The sequence below is a fragment of the Suricata suricatta genome, chromosome 17, assembly GCF_006229205.1.
Source record: "Suricata suricatta isolate VVHF042 chromosome 17, meerkat_22Aug2017_6uvM2_HiC, whole genome shotgun sequence".
Lineage (NCBI taxonomy): Eukaryota > Metazoa > Chordata > Mammalia > Carnivora > Herpestidae > Suricata > Suricata suricatta.
In genome coordinates, this window is record NC_043716.1 from 48,947,054 (window position 1) to 48,964,073 (window position 17,020).

At 37.9% G+C, this 17,020-nt stretch overlaps 1 long non-coding RNA gene across 1 annotated transcript in view; it reads right to left on the reverse strand.

Moving 5' to 3' along the window:
- Nucleotides 1-6,696: 6,696 nt before the first annotated feature.
- The window catches only part of LOC115283016, a 33,493-nt gene continuing 23,169 nt past the window's right edge, over nt 6,697-17,020 (reverse strand). The window contains exons 4-5 of the long non-coding RNA XR_003904848.1: nt 16,692-16,764; nt 6,697-7,133 (exon numbers count right to left, since the gene is read on the reverse strand). This is a non-coding gene — a long non-coding RNA (uncharacterized LOC115283016). The remainder of the gene's footprint in view (nt 7,134-16,691; nt 16,765-17,020) is intronic.

Below are 17,020 nucleotides of genomic sequence, written 5' to 3' on the forward strand. Positions count from 1 at the left end.
AAAAATTTTTAAACATTTATTTATTTTCGAAAGACAGAGAGAAACAGATCATGAGTAAGGAAGTGGCAGAGAGAAAGGGACACACAGAATCTGAAGCAGGTTCCAGGCTCTGAGCTGTCAGCACAGAGCCTGGTGGCCTGGTGGGGCTCAAATCCACTAACTATGAGATCAGATCATGACCTGAGCCGAAGTTGGACACTCAACCAACTGAGCCACATAGGCACCCCTATATTTCTCTTAAGTAGATGGGTGAGCTTTGTGAGAGTTTTAGAAACATCAATAATAGTAAAAGAATAAACAATCAAAATGGACCAAATAACTTTAAAAAAAATTATGTGCTCCTGAGAGAATATGATATCCAAATAAATATGGGAATAGGGATCTTTGGGGAGAACAAGTATACATGAGTGTCTTTTTAATTATCAATTTTTTCAGACTCCACTGGGCTGTTGCCCTACATGGTCACTCTTTGTTCTAATACTGCCTGAAATAGCCCAGGAATGCCCCCCATATTTCAGACTTTTCTTGATTCTGACTAGTAAAGAGCACTGAATTTTCTGGCTTACTCTTTTCCTGAACTCCCTTCCAGGCAGACATTATAACCTAGATGGATGATTGCTAAACTAACCTGTAGACCAAATCTAATTTTATGAAAACACAGCTAAACCCATTTGTTTGCGTATCGAGTATAGCTGTCTTCATGCTACATTAAGTAGAAGTGAGTAGTTGGGACAGATTTCTGGCCCACAGAATCGGGGATGAAGATGTCAAACGGTCTTCACAGAACAAATTTGCTGACCACATGATCTAGAAACTATTGCAGTGAATTGTTTAGAAATTTCTATTTCTGGGTACCTTGGTTGTTGAGTCGGTTGGGTGTCTGACTTCCGCTCAGGTCATGGTCTCACAGTTTGTAACTTCTAGCCCTGCATCCAGCTCTGTGCTGACAGCTCAGCCTGCTTCAGATTCTGTATGTCTCTCTCTATGCTCCCCCTACCCCCGCCACTCACACTCTGTCTCTTTCCATCTTTCAAAAATGAATACACATTTAAAAATGTTTAAAAAGAAATTTCTATTTCTATTGCTAAACCTAATGTGAATAGCTTCCTAAAACTATAAACCTGTCTCTACCCAGTCACACATTCTGCGGTTCACAACTTAGGTTGGGCAATTGGGGGAAAAAGGTACTAACTTTGTTGGCTTTGGGAGAAATCATTACCTTCCAAAACTCAACAGCTTGCAAGGGAATCGAAAATTTGTAAGGTTTATGGAGGTCCTAAAGTGAAAACTAGATGAGACAATAAATACTGAGTTTTGGGGATAAACTTTCAGGTGGGGTCTATCAGTAATACTGTTATATGAAGCTTCTCTTTGCCTTTGGAATATGTTGGGCTTTTTCCATACACTAGCTATATATTATTCTAAGAAACATGTTTTTGACCAGGTATTAACACTTGAAATTCTTCCCACAATCATGAGAAAATAAAAATCTTCAGCAGCAAAATCACAAATTTCTTTTCTATTAATTAGATGTAAGTTAAAGATATTTTTTAAATTGCCACCTAGGGCAGGAATTTTAATTGGCTACAAAAGAATGTAAAGTCAAAGACTCTTGGATTGGTTTTCTAGTGCTGCTGTAATAAATCTAATGGCTTAAAACAATGCGAAATTTATTGCCTTAAAGTCCCAAAGATCAGAAATGCAACACAGATCTTTGAGCTAAAATCCAGGGGTCAGCTGGGTCATACCTCCATCGGGAGACTTAGGACAGAATCTGTTTCCTTGCCTTTCTGGCTTTTAGAAAGTGTCTGCTTTCCTTGGATCCCAGGTTCCCTTCTCCATCTTCAAACCCACCTGGTCAATTCCTTCTCACAAGGCATCACTCTGATCTTCCCTTCTGCTCCCTCCTCCACCTGTGTGATTACATTTTCCTAGCCCAGAGAATCCAGGATAACCTCCATATTTTAAGATCATCTGATTAGCAACCTTAATTCCATTTGCAGCTTTGGTTTCCCTTTGCCATGTAATGTAACATATTCAAAATACTCACAGATTTCAGGGATTAGAACATCGATATCTTTATGGGTCATTATTCTGTCTACCACTAGTCTGTGATTTGTGTTTTGGGGAACAAATGACTGAAGTTACCAATCTAGCCATTCTTCTTTCTTTATTTTTTTTTAGTTTTTAAGGATCTCTCATTATCTGAATCTAGGTGAAAAAGAGAGCCCTGATTCCCGCTGTGGAAACACAATCTCCCATCCTTGACAGCTAGTACACAGACCAACTAGGTGCACCCACCCTGAACTTTGAATCTTGGTCGGCCACTTCAGCTATACAGGGCTAAACATTACACATGGTGGCAATGGCGATTATTAGGGGTGTGGTGAAGGTGGCAGCGACAGGAATTCAGATACATTGGGGCTGAGCATATGATGGTGGCAATACCTGAGGTATGACACCAATAAATGTCACCTAATGAGAAGGTTCTTTAATGTAATTTTGCCCACACTTTTGTATATCTTGTGTAATATTTATTTTTCTTTCCTACATTGATTATTAAACATTTCTACACCAGGTCTTATAGGTAATGAACTAACCTGTATCCTTGTAATCTATTGCTTTCTTAAGTTAGCCACAGTCATGTTCAGTGGCTTGTAACTAAGAAACTTCACTGATAGGGATTCTTTTGTTTTAATTTTTTTATAGTTTATTAATTTTTGAGACAGAGAAAGACAGGGCATGAGTGGGGGAAGAGCAAATAGAGAAGGAAACACAGAATCTGAAACAGGATCCAGGCTCTGAGCTGTCAGCACAGAGCCCGACACAAGGCTTGAACCCAGGAATAATGAGATCATATCTTGAGCTGAAGTCGGATGCTTCAACAGCTGAGCCACCTGCATGCTCCTGGGATTCTTTGGGGGAAAGATTATTTGTTTCAGAAAAATCTAATTTTTCATGTCTTGCTATCGAGAATGCAGCCTGACTTACTAGTTAGGATCCTGACTCTGGGGACACAGAACAAGATATCAGAATGATAAGATGGCTTAATTGGTCAAGTAGGAGCTAAGAGAACTGATAAGCCAGTAGAACTGCCCTTTATAGGAAAGATAGGAGAGCCTAATACACTGATTTTGAGACAGAGGTAGAACTGGGAATGATTTGCATCAATCTTTATAACTAAAGAGGCAAATCCAGGATGTGAGAAATAACAGCAAGACCCTGGAGGAGAAGGGCTTCTTAAGGTACCTCCTTCTCCATAATTGAGGAATTAACAGAAGAAAGGCTACCTTTGGAAGCACAATGGACAGAATCCAGCTATTCTGAAGCATTGGCAGACAAGCATGAGATCACAACATAGCCACAGTGCCAATGGAGATCCGAACAGTGTCATGAAAACCAGGCAAGAATATTTGTCTCTTAGCCTGAGCCCACAAGTGGGGAATAAGGAAGCTTGTGGGCTGACAGGGATCACTCACAATCAGGGACACTGGGTAGATGCCAGGGAGATGGACCTTAGTCAGTGGAATGACTGATTCCAATCAGCTGCTACTCTGAGGCTTTAGGTGTATGTTTTGCTATGATTTTGAAATTAGGCAAAGTTGAAGCCCAAGTGGAAGGAATTTGCTCTTTTATTTGGCCAGGGTTTGAGAAGAACACTTCTGATATGGGCCTTGATTAATCAATATTATGGCTCGTTCTCATCAGAAGACCCTTCACACTGGACAAAATGTTCTCAGCAGACTAGAAAACAGATGTCGATAGCAATCAAACTTCTGCTTCACCTTTTCAGAACCCAGTGCAATACCATTCTTTGTCCCTGAATACTTTTGTATTCAAGCAAGTCAGAAGAGGTCTGAGAGATAGTTTAAAACCTCACACACAGAGTTGTTATCAAACTTAATAACAACAAAATAAAATATATTAATATTAGAAGGGAAGAGGAAAAGAAAGCTTTGACAACTCTGGAGCAGAGAAACTATCAGGGTAGTCAACCAATGTGTTTTTAGTTATTACAACATCCCAAACCCGCTCTAGTCTGACCTAGGACATCACTACAGGGATAAGCAGAAGACTGATGGAGCACTGTGTACACGTCAATGACCAAGGCCCTATGAAAATTTATATCTCGATCATATTGTATTCCTTATTTTTGGTCACCTTTTTATTCTTCAGCCTCTGCAAGGCACTGTGATTTCTCTCTGACCCCGTGGGATTCTCTGCCTCCTTTGGCATGGATTTTCCCTGGTTATGTTTTCAGGATACTCTGAAGGACACGAACAATCACATAACAGAAAGGACACAATCCTCATTCATGTTCCAATTAAGGTAGTGCCCCTCAATTATGTTTCTTGTTCTCCTGTTGTTTGTTGTTTTTACCCTTCCTGTATTTGTTCCCAGACACCTTAAAAACATGAGTCAAGATCACTTTTTAGGTGATGGGAAGGTGGGAAAGGGGAAGGAGAGTCGGTAAGAGGGCACTGAGAATTTTGCCTTATTTCCTATATTAAATTAATCAAACTTTAATATTATTCCAGGGTTCATGCTTTACCCTCATTTGTGGATTTAATTGCTGACCCTGTGTGATACTCTCCCAGTACTGAGACAAAACTATTTATGTCGTGTTGACTTTTTACTGTTTTCAGTGTCAGGGGACTTCTTATATGCCCTCCGTGTGCCGTCTTTTATGCTTTAAATGACTCCTTGGGAGTAAATCTGTTATTTATACAGTAAGACAAAAATCCATGAGATTCTTATTTATTAGGAATGCATATTTATATTTCTCTCTGTCCCCCTGGTGTGTGTGTGTATGCACACTTGTGTTTGTGTGCACATACACTGTTAATAATATATCACAAAACCATGTAATAATTGCCCTGACCACATGGAATTTTATGAAGGAGGTGTTTAATCTAGATTTTTACCCTCTTAACCAGGGGCAGCAAACATTTCCTATAAAGGCCAGTAAATATTTTCAGCCTACAGACCACATGATCTCAGTTGCAATTACTCCACTCCGTTGTAGTGTGAAAGCTGCAATAGGCAATATGGAAGTGGATGGATGTATCTGTGTTACAATAAAACTTTATTTACAAAAAGAGGTAGCAGATCATATTGGGACTACAGTTTGTTGTTTCCTAACTGCTGAGCTTGAGTTTGACTATTATCCAGGTAGGGTATGACTCACCAAATATGTGTAATATAGGCTGATATCTAGACATTTTCTTTAATCTAGAGTTGTATGTAGGAATAAAAATAAAATTTAAGAAAGGTAAAATAACAGACTGCTTGCAATTCACTGAAATTCACCAAGCCATCTGCTGTGATGAAAATTGCACACATTTACTGAAAACAAATGACAGGTACATTGAGTTAACCTCATAATCCGTTTCCTTCTTTTATCAGCTGAACCAAATTGTAAACTGGCTTAAGCAATAATTAAAACAATTTTTTTTCTAGATGAAGCATGTGGTCAGGGAAGATGAGTTGATCTCTTTTTTAAATGTGTATTTATTTTAGAGGGGGAGAGAGAGCGAGATCGAGAGAGAACAAGCTGAGAAATGGCAGAAAGAGAGGGAAACAGACAAATGGAATGGCTCCAGGACTTTCAAGTTATGGGCCCAATGTTCTTCAGAATCATTCCAGTGATCACAGATCATTCTTAATCTTTGCCTATTTATCTATGAAATCAGCAGAGCAGATGAGCATTACAGAACTATAGTCTCTCTGTTGGATCATTGCTCATCTATATCTTGAAGATGATCTGGATGGATGTAACATCTTTAGTTGGGAAAGAATACATTCTTCTTGAAAGTAGAATTAGGGGCACCTTGAGTGCCTCAGTCAGTTAAGTGTCCGACTCTTGGTTTCAACTCAGGTCACGATTTCACAGTTTGTGAGACAGCACTGGCAGTGTGGAGACTGCTTGGGATTCTCTCTCTCCCCCTCTCTCTCTGCTCCTCCCCTGCTTGCTTTCTCTCTCTCTCTCAAAAAAAAATAAATTAAAAAATTTATATTTAAACATCACATCCTTATTATACAGAACATTGTGCAGTTCAGAATTGTGCATACTCTGTGTAAGAGCATTAAACACTTCCAAAAACACACTCCTTCAGACACAAATGCGCACTTTTGAAACTACTGTTAATTGTTTAATGTTCAGGATGTGCTATATTCTCTTACTAACGTCTCCTCCAGAAGCAAGAAGCCATCATGGCCTCACTATTCAGAATGTGCTTGGTGAACTAGTAACTTTGGCAACATCTGGGAGCTTGTTAGAAATGCCAAACCTCAGGCACCATTCAGAACTATTTAAGCATAACTTATATTTAGCAAGGTAGATTTGAGACAACAGTCTATATTATCTATATTTCCAGCCATCCTAAGTGGATCGTAGATAACCCATGATGTAAATAAGTAAATTCACAGAAGAATAAATGAGTAAATGTCATGGTAGACAAATGCTTCTAGAGATATATATAAATACATGAATGAATAATTTTTCCTGAAAAATGAAAAATGCAATCAAGTTTATAGAGAGATTAAGTAGTTTCATTAGGATGAAATGGACTCTGAAACCCATTACCAAACAGAAAAGGTCTACATAAAAGACAGGCTAGCATGGATAATACAGGCCATTGGGTGATGCATCACTGATGATGTAGCGAATCCAGTAATAAAGTCCCAGAGAGATGCTTAGATAATTGTGTTCATTTATTTTATACATAGCTTAAAATTCTTAGCCTTCATTGGTAAAATGCATGGGAAAGTGTTCATTAAGGACATTGGTTGGTGACTGCATGTTATTGTGTATGCGACCATTTCCAACTATTGTTCTTTCTGTGTGAACTGAATTTTCCTGTGAGCACGCACTCTTCCCCTCCCCCCTTTTCTATCTCTTAGAGGCACACACACACACACACACACACACACACACACACACCACACACACACGCACACACACACACACGCACACACACACATTCTAACAAATACACACAGCTGTTGATGTCTCCTCCATCCTGGGGTGTAGAACACAGTGTTTCCATCTTGGTGTACAACAGAAAACTCTTGGCTTCACAGTGTGGTGGTTCATTGAAAAATGTCAGTTTGAAGAGATGACATTTCCAGTCCTTTGGGATGAAAAGTACATATTGTGCAGTTCAGAAATACCATCATCTTTAAGAACAGATCATTCTTCCTGATATGAGTGTGCATCGGGAAAGTTTTAGGCAAAGTTTAGCTCATAGATACAGATAAAAATTGCATTAACTCTATTTTAAAGAAACACAACTTATTTTAAGGGTTGGAGGACCACTGAGCTAAGGAACAGACAGGGTGGCCAACAACTGATATGAGATGCCCAGCAGTAAAGAAGAAATAAGACATTTCAAAATTTAACCTTGATGACATTGAATAGTCAGGCATGTAATGGTGAGCATATAGTCAGAATGTTTACACTTTCGCCATGGTTTAGGTTTCATACAGGATGATGAATTATTGAAAAGTGTTTATCTCTAATAAATTGACAATTGGCTAAAGAGGGTACACACATTCAGAGTAAACTGGAATAATTCATGTTAACAGATTCTCCAGGTTATGTTTATACACAAGAGAATCCAGTAGGAGTTGGGAAGAAGTAACCCCAAGACAAAGCAGGACATCTGCAATTGTTAAGAGTTAAGAATGAAGGCTATATTTTAGTTTGAAACTAGAACCACATATTTAAAATATAAATATAAATTATGGATTTAAGACACACATTTTAAATAAAGGTACTGCTTGGATATCTCTAGGAGAATAGATTTTTAGTGCAAAGATATTGGGTAAATTGAACACATTTGCTAGTCTTTCAAAATTCTCCTATGTGCAATAAAAGATTTATGAAAACTTGATAGTTGATATACAATGCAAATTAGAACAAGTTCATAAATATGTTAAGCAATTTGATATTAAAAATATCCAAATTAAAAGGAAATGACATTTTGCCCCTCTCAAATTAACCACATTTAAAATTAATTCTCAATCAATGCTAAAAAAGGATACAATAAGGCTGTCAAACTTATTTAATGCTGTTGACACTACAAATTTATTAAGCCATTTAAGAAATACATTTTGAACTGCATTAAAAAAATAATAACCCATTTCTAGGAAATCATCCCAAAGTAAGAAAGAAATATATGAATAGACTTCATGCATCAGAATATCCAATAGGACTAGTTAGAGGAAGTGAAATTCCTCACATTAAAACCATATAACTCCAGTGAAATATTGCAAAACTGTTTAAATAATTATGATGTACACCTGCAATAGTATGGCAAATGCTTACATATTTTAAAGATCAGAAAATAAAATTGAGTCAATGAAGATTAAACACTTAGAATAAATGTAACAAAAATATGCAGGACTATCTGAGGAAATTTTTTAAATACTACTGAGACATAAAAGTAGACATAAGTAAATGGAAAAATATTAATTTTCCGTTCTTCTACGGGAAGATTACACATTCAAGGATGACAGAACTCTCTAAATTAAGTTATGAATTCTAGGCAATCTCAATGAAAATATTAAATAAGCCATTTATAAAGTTAGGCAAGCTGATAATAAAGTTTATTTTGAAACAAACATGAAAAAGTATCCAGAAAAATGTCCACAAAAGCGAAAAAAAAATTACCAAGGGAATTAGCTATAATGAGATCTACAGTAAAGCTTCCAAACCTAAAATTTGATACTGGCATACGACCAGAAAAGTAGACCAGTGAAATAGAATAGAAAGTTTAGAAATGGGCTCAAATACATATGGAAGCTAAGTGCATAATAAAGGTAGTCTTTCAAAGCCATGTGGGAAAGATGGTCTCTTTAATCAATGGTGCTGGACCCATGAGGTAACCATTTGAATAAGAGCAATAAAATTATATTCATACTTCACATCATACACAAGAGTAAAGCCCAACTGGACCAGAGATAGAAATGTGAATAAAAGGGGAGCCTGGGTGGCTCAGTTAAGCAACTGACTCTTGAATTTGGCTGAGATCATCATCTCACAGTTCCTGAGTCCAATCCCCACATTGAGTTCTGTGATGGCAGCATGGAGCCTGCTTGGGATTCTTTCTCTCTCTCTCTGCCCCTCCCCTGCTCTCTCTCTCTCTCTCTCTCTCAAAATAAATAAACATTAAAGAAAAACCTTAAATGTGAAGAAAAACAAGGAAAAGAATAAAGGAAATTATGCAAATAATAGAAAGAACAAGGATGGATTCCTTTTTCATGTTGTTATAGAAGGGTTTCTGCAATACAAAATCCACTGGCATTAAAGGAAAAAATACATTTTCATAAAATAAAAATTTTCCAAGACCATACCCACCACAGGCAAAGTCAAAAAACAACTGACAATCAGGAGAAAATATTCACAATGTACATAAGAGACAAATGGCTATTATTTTTATATTTTAAAAATTCTTAAATATTAAAAACCAAATATTTCTGGGAAAATGAATGAAACACGGGAAAATATTAACGATTTGTAAAATCAAGTAATGAGCATCAACATTTGAAAAAATATGGAAACTCATATTTTTTAAATTTTTTAAATGTTTATTTTTTTTTAAGAGAGAGAGAGACAGAATGCAAGCAGGGAAGGGGCTGAGAGAGAAGGAAACACAGATTTCACAGCAGGCTTCAGGCTCCCAGCTGTCAACACAGAGCCCAATGTGGGGCTCAAACTCAGAGCAATGACATCATGACCTGAGCCAAAGTTGGACGCTTAACTGACTGAGTCAATGAGGGGCCCTGGGAACTCATAATTAAAGAAATAAAAATCTAAAAAATTGAGATGCCATTTTTTACCTACCAGACTAGCTAACTTAAAAGCAATGTATTTTATTGGAGAAGCACAGAGAAATTGGCATTGCTATTCATTGCTGGTAGGAATGGAATTTTGTACACTCTAAAAGAAAATTTAGCATCACACAACAAAACTACATATATGTGCACTTGCCTTTTAAAAAAAAATATTATGTTTATTTTTGACAGAAAGAAAGAGACAGAGAGATAGAAACAGGCATGCAGGTGGAGGAGGGGCACAGAAAGAGACACACAAACAATCCAAAGCAGTCTTTAGGCTCTGAACTGTCAGCAAAGAACCCAATGTGGGGCTCAAACCCATCAACCATGAGATAGTGACTTGAGCTGAAATCAGACACCTAATCAACTGAGCCACCCAGGTGCCCTTGCAGTTGCCTTTTGACACAATAATCTCACTTTTAGAAACCTACCCTGACAACACACATACAATAGTATGAAAGTACATATGTCCAAGCTTATTCCTTCCAGCACCATTTGCAATTGTGAAAACAATGCAAACACCTAAATGTCCATACTTAAGAAGATGGTTAAACAGTACATCTGTTGAATGGAGTGCTATACAGCTGTTAAAAATGGATAAGATCCCTATGGGATGATAGTGATATCCAGAATATACTGGTAAGAGGAAAAAATATGCAGAAGATTATCTAGAATATGCTACCCTCATGTACCAAAGAAGGGAATATAAAAAACTATGCATGTATATTCTCATTTGCATGACAGAAACTTAGGAAAGATAAACCAGGAACTAAGAAAAGATTCATTACTTACAGAGGAATGGTTGAAAGGAGTAGAAAGAAGGGATAAACAGGAATGAGGTTGTAAGCTCTGACCTTTAGAGCCATTGTAGTCAAACACCTTCCCAAATTAATCCAATATTAAAATCAACCAGAACGTACTTGGAGAGCTCTGAAATGTAATATAATTAATATCAAATGAACCTAACTGTATTAGAACTAAGTTATAAAACCATACTGGAGGCATGAGGAAGGAAATAAGTAACACAAATAACTTTGGGAAACAATCTGTTGACTGGATTCTGTAAGTCTAAAGATCAAAAGATCTATTCATAATACCAATACCAGTTATGAACTCAATCTCTCACAAAGGTATGGGTTAGTTATTGCACAACAACTTTATGTGGGTATCATGTTGAAAGAACAGAAACTTATTTTAATATAATGAAAGCCTGATGTGTCACTGTTGGAGAAGGAAGTTCCAAATAATGAAGAGGAAGGCTAAAATTAACAGTGTGGCATTGCACTGGAACCAGAGTTATTACTATGAAATCACACACACAAGTACACAATACAGATGTGTGTGTGTGTGTGTGTGTGTGTGTGTGTGTGTGAAGGGGTTAGTATACACACATACATCTCCTACCTCTATCTGCTGGGAGGCCCTGGGAGCAGTGAAACCCTGATAATGATGAACACCACTAGCATCTAGATGTTGGTTTCTAAACACCACTCTCCAACCAGAACTCCTTGAGGAAGTGACCAATTTTGTAGAGCTGGGGCAGAGAAAATAGAGGATGAGCTTGGAACATCTTGCAGTACCAAAAATAAGAGTGTGTTCAGAAAAGGATAGAGCAAAACCAAAGGACACAGAACTCAAATTGAAGGGGGTCCTAATAGCCAAATATAAAGCAATATGAGCAAAACAATAATAATAACTGTATTGGACTCTCACTCATAGAACAAAATAATTATCCATGAGCCCATACAAAAGTGAATAATTGAATGACTAAATAAATATATCAGAAAGGACAGGTCTTTCTTATGTAAGATTTCTATTAATACATTTAGAAAGGACAAAGGGAATGCAATATCACTGGTGGATAAACACCACAGTGATTATTGTTTCATACAAGGTCTACCAATGAACACTAACATTATTAAAATGATATACTTTGGAGGAAAATAGGATATCCACACAGCCAACAAGTATCTTCCTCAGAATATTTATTATCCTCTCCTGGATATGAAGGGAAAAGAGTAATTTTGCAGTGGATAAATGCTGCAGATAACTCTCTAACCAAAAGGTTAAGGACATCATCATTAGGAACATATAACATCATGAACACCATGATAAAACGCACTGGGAAGAACACAACTTTACTTCTATAATGCTTTTGCCAAAAATACAAAACCTCATTCTAAGGAGGAAAGAAAACTTTGGATAGCCCCAAAATAGCTGATTGGTAGCCACCAAAAGCATCAACATCAGAAAAACAAGGAAAGACTGAGGCATTCTTACAGATCAGAGGAAATAAACAGATGTAAAAACTAAGTATGACCATAGATCTTCAATTGGATTCTACAACAGAAATAGGATATATGTAGAACTGGCAAAATTCAAGTAAGGTCTATAGTTAGTAGTATTGTACTGATGTTATTTTCTGATTTTGATCATTAAAAAAAATTCTAACATTTATTTATTTTTGAAAGACAAGAGAGACAGATCATGAGCAGGGGAGGGGCAGAGAGAGAGGGACACACAGAATCGGAAACAGGCTCCAGGCTTTGAGCTGTCAGCACAGACCCTGATGCAGGTCTCGAACCCACAAACTGTGAGATCATGAGCCAAAGTCGGATGCTCAATTGAATGAGCCACCCAGGCGCCCCTGATTTTGATCATTTTAACATGTTTTATGAGATGCCAACATTAGGATATAGTGAGTGAAGTGTTATGGAAATTCTTTGTGTTACTTTTGCAACTTTTCTACAACTCTAATGTTAGATCAAAATAAAAAGCTAAGAAATATAAATCCATACTATGATTTCTCAGACGACTAACTAAAAAATTGGCATTCAAAATCTGGGTAAAAACTTTAAAAGAACATGGGAGAGTCAAAATAGGTGTTAGAATGATGGATATTGAGGATCTGTGTGTAATATATAATAGATACACTTACAAATATTGTTGGCAATTTTGGATGTGGTTTGCACATGGCCACATCATGTCTGACTATCATGTCTGGTATTTCTTTGGAAGGACAGGAACTAGTGAAGCTTTTGGGAGATGCAGATGTATAATTCACAGAATCACAGAACTGGAGACTTCACATTTGGCAGGGACCTTGGAAAAGCTTTGACCAATAGAAGATTTCATAAGAATAATGAAATGATAAGTGTCCCTCTTTGTCCTCTAGTCTCCCATACATTGGCCTCATTTTAAACAACGTATAACTGCACTTTCTGCCTTTACTTCCTGAGGTGTGTTTCATGAAACTCTTCCTCTAAACTCTCCCTCTAATGTGCTTCTCATTTTTCTTTCAACTTCCTAGAAACTTATTATTCTTTCTTTTTTTAAAAAGTTTATTTATTTTGAGATAGAGAAAGAATGGGAGCAGGGAGGGGCAGAGAGAGAGGGAGAGAGAGAGAATCCTAAGCAGGCTCCAATGCTGTCAGCCCAGAGCTCAATGTGGGTCTCAAACTCATGAACCGTGAGATGAACCAAAACCAAGAGTCAGATGCTTAAGTGACTGAGCCACCTGGGCACCCCATTTTCTTTCTTATTTTGTCATCAGGGACTAGTTCACTAAAATAAAAACTGAAAAGGGAATTTAGGTGTCTGTGGTATGCACATTTCCAGAGAGAATCTGGTGTTAGCCTAAGGCAGTTAATTACTAATCATGGAACATCAGGCTGTCACAATATTTGGTTGATGTAGATTTTTGAAGGGAAGGATAATTATTTCATATTAGCTCCAAGAACACACATATGCATAGTAAAAGAGCTCACGTTGCTTTCTTTTCATTGAACATTTATTTCTTTCCCAGCAAGATAGAACAACAATAGGATGGCGTTTTCTTTAGGAAAAGTGAATCCTGAAACATTAAACTCTACAGTTTATAAAATCGGAAACAATGATCCGAAAGTAAAACAAGCAAAAAATACAATTTATTGTTACTCCTCCCAAAGCAGTCAGTGCTTATTTTGTCTGGTAGAATAAGGGTGATGTAGATCAGTGAGCAAGAAGAGGGGGTTTTCAGAACCCCTGGACCCGCACCACTCGCTCCATCCACTCTCCCCCTCAAATGCTCAGGTGATGCTGCCTGTGTGTTTTCCGGGTTACATCTAGTTCTGAAGCTGTGTTCTGGGTCATCTAGTAGATTTTGCTAACACGCAGTTTTTATGAAAGTTGTTTCACTGTGTGGGAGAGATCAGAAGAGAACTTCCATTGCTTTGGGTTTATATCATTAAATACCAGTACTGGGGCGCCTGGGTGGTTCAGTCAGTTGAGCGTCCGGCTTCCGCTCAGGTCATGATCTCACAGTTCGTGAGTTTGAGCCCCACATTGGGCTCTGTGCTGACTGCTAGCTCAGAGCCTGGAGCCTGCTTCGGATTCTGTGTCTGTTTCTCTCTCTGCCCCTCCCCTGTTCACACTCTGTCTCTGTCTCTCAAAAACAAATAAAATGTAAAAAAAAAAAATTTAAGTAAGTAAGTAAGTAAATAAATAAATAAATAAATAAATACCGATGTTTCTGTTGGTTGCTAAACTGTATCCTCCAGCTGCCATAGCAACCCCTTTTTGAGAGGCACTCTAAACTAAACAACTTCCTTTCTGTTCATCTGCACCAGTAAAATTATTCTTGCCTCAGGCCTTTTCCTCTTGTCATTTCTTCTTTCAAGAATGATCCGGTAGTTCTTCCCATGGCTGTTTTCTTTGTCATCTTCAAGGTCAGCCCAAATATTATTTCTCTGGACAGGCTCTCTCTGCATAATTCTCCATAAAGTAGACCCTGCCCCATCTTTAGGGGTAGTTTTCTATTCCAAAGCACTCTCTTGTCAAGGTACTTGTGAATTCCAAAATAATTATTTAATTTGATTTTGGTTTGGTTTGGTTTGGTTTTGGTTTATTCCGCATCCCTCCCATGAGAGCAAGTCCATAAAAGTAGAAACCATGTCTGCCTCCTCTGTTCTAGACATTGTCCTAGTGGTAACTCTGTGAAGTTGAAACTATTTCCATTTTACAGTTGAGAAAAACGTTTCAGAGATTGACGTCCACACAGCAAGTGAGTGGTGGGGCCACGGTTCAAACCCAGGCAGAGAGAATCGAGTTGCTCTTAGCCACTTCATTAAATAAACTTCAAGGATTCAATAAAATCAAGTACATAAAATACTTAACCACAAGATTGGGCATAGAGCACTTAATAAATAACTGTGTGATCCCATAAAATGCTCAAAATCACCCTAGGGAAAAAAAAATGCCCTCTCTGCGTAAGTAAATGAGGTAATAGTTGCTACGCAAAGGGTGAAATGATTTGCCCAAGGAAGTGATACAGAGAGAGTCACCAGCTCACCCTGGTTTGCTTAGGTCTTTGACAGAACACTCAATTCCTGGTACGTATGGATAATCGGCCAGCCTCAAAATTGGCCATATTTGATTCCTAAGCCCCTTCTCTCTTTCTCTTAATATTCTAGTAGATAGGCCTATACCTCAAGACCTATACTGGATTTAATTGTATTTATTGAACTTAAGTTTCTTTCTTTATTAAAACCTTGTGCAGCAGCTTCTGATACTTCTGAAACATCAGACCATTTGAGATGTTTATTGTAAGATGAAGTCATGGAAGCAGCCTTGTACAAAATCAATCTTTAGAACCCTGAAAATTAAAATGGTCCAACCATGGCATGATGTACAGCAAACAGCTGGCATAACGCCACAGCCGTGAGAACTTCCCTGCCAAAGGGAAGCAGGTGATGTGCTTTCACATCCCCAGCACTTAATTGAAGCCTTTGTAGACAGAACAAGATGTCCTGTGAGCAATGTTCGAGCCTACACCAGACTTCATGCAAATGAGCACAGTAATTCTAGACAATTAAAGACAGTCTAAGGATGCTCCCTCACAGTTGAATCTCAGTATCGCTGTCAAGGGGACATTAGGGATAGGAAAAGTCTTCCTGGGCCAAGGATTGAGATCTTTTACTGTCTTTTAAAAGACTGAAGGGGGGCGCCTGGGTGGCTCAGTCGGTTGAGCGTCCGACTTTGGCTCGTGTCAGATCTCATGGTTTGTGGGTTCAAGCCCTGTGTCGGGCTCTGTGCTGACTGCTAGCTCAGAGCCTGGAGCCTGCTTCAGATTCTGTGTCTCCCTCTCTCTCTGACCCTCCCCTGCTCACACTGCCTCTCTCTGTCTCTCAAAAATAAATAAAAAGCATTAAAAAATTAAAAAAAATAAATGACTGAAGAACAGAGAGGAAGCAGGAGATTATTTAAAACAAGTCATGCCTGAATAGAAGCTCTTGATGCTACACTAGTTTTTGTTTGTTTTGTTTTGTTTTTAGCATCCTTATGGAATAAATTAAAGAGTTAAAATAATTATATTTGGAATTCTGCACCATGTCTTGATTTTGATGATAAAGAATAAACTCTAGGGGCGCCTGGGTTGCTCAATCGATCAGGCGGCCAACTTCAGCTCAGGTCACGATCTCACAGTTCAAGAGTTCGAGCCCCTTGTTGGGCTCTGCTGACAGCTAGCTCAGAGCCTGGAGACTGTCTTCAGATTCTGTGTCTCCCTCTCTCTCTGACCCTCCCCTGCTCACAGTGTCTCTCTCTCTCAAAAATAAATTAAACATTAAAAAATTAAAAAAAAAAGAATATACTCTAAGGGCATTGAATATCCAGATCAATTTTCCTCACTGTTTATAAGCATAGAATCACTCCAAAACCTCCGATTTCCCTACTTAGAGACTGTGAAAATGTTCACTTTCTGAAGAATAATCATTCAGGTCCTCCAAGTTTATCTCTGAGCCCTATGGATTATCTCTAGCATGCAGAACTTTATGTCACACACTCTTCATCATCCTCCTTCACAACCTACTAACCTTTTTGTCCCTGGGCTTTCTCTTGCAGATAATAGGTCTTTCAGTTTTTGAATCTATAGAAGAGTCTGGAATTCTAAAATTCAAAAGTCCATTAGATTTCTACGAAAGATACTTAGAGTAATTATACAGTTATCAATCACTTAATCTTTGTTGAACCCTGACTATGTCTTTTCAGAACTTTGAAAGACTTGATTTGCTTGGGACTATTAATTCTAGATTAGCCAACAGATAAAGAAATGCATCATGCACTTTTATGGCTATTTCTGAGAAAATTGTACGGATGGTATGAGCTGTTCAAGAATATAACTTTTATAACAGCTAGTTATGGG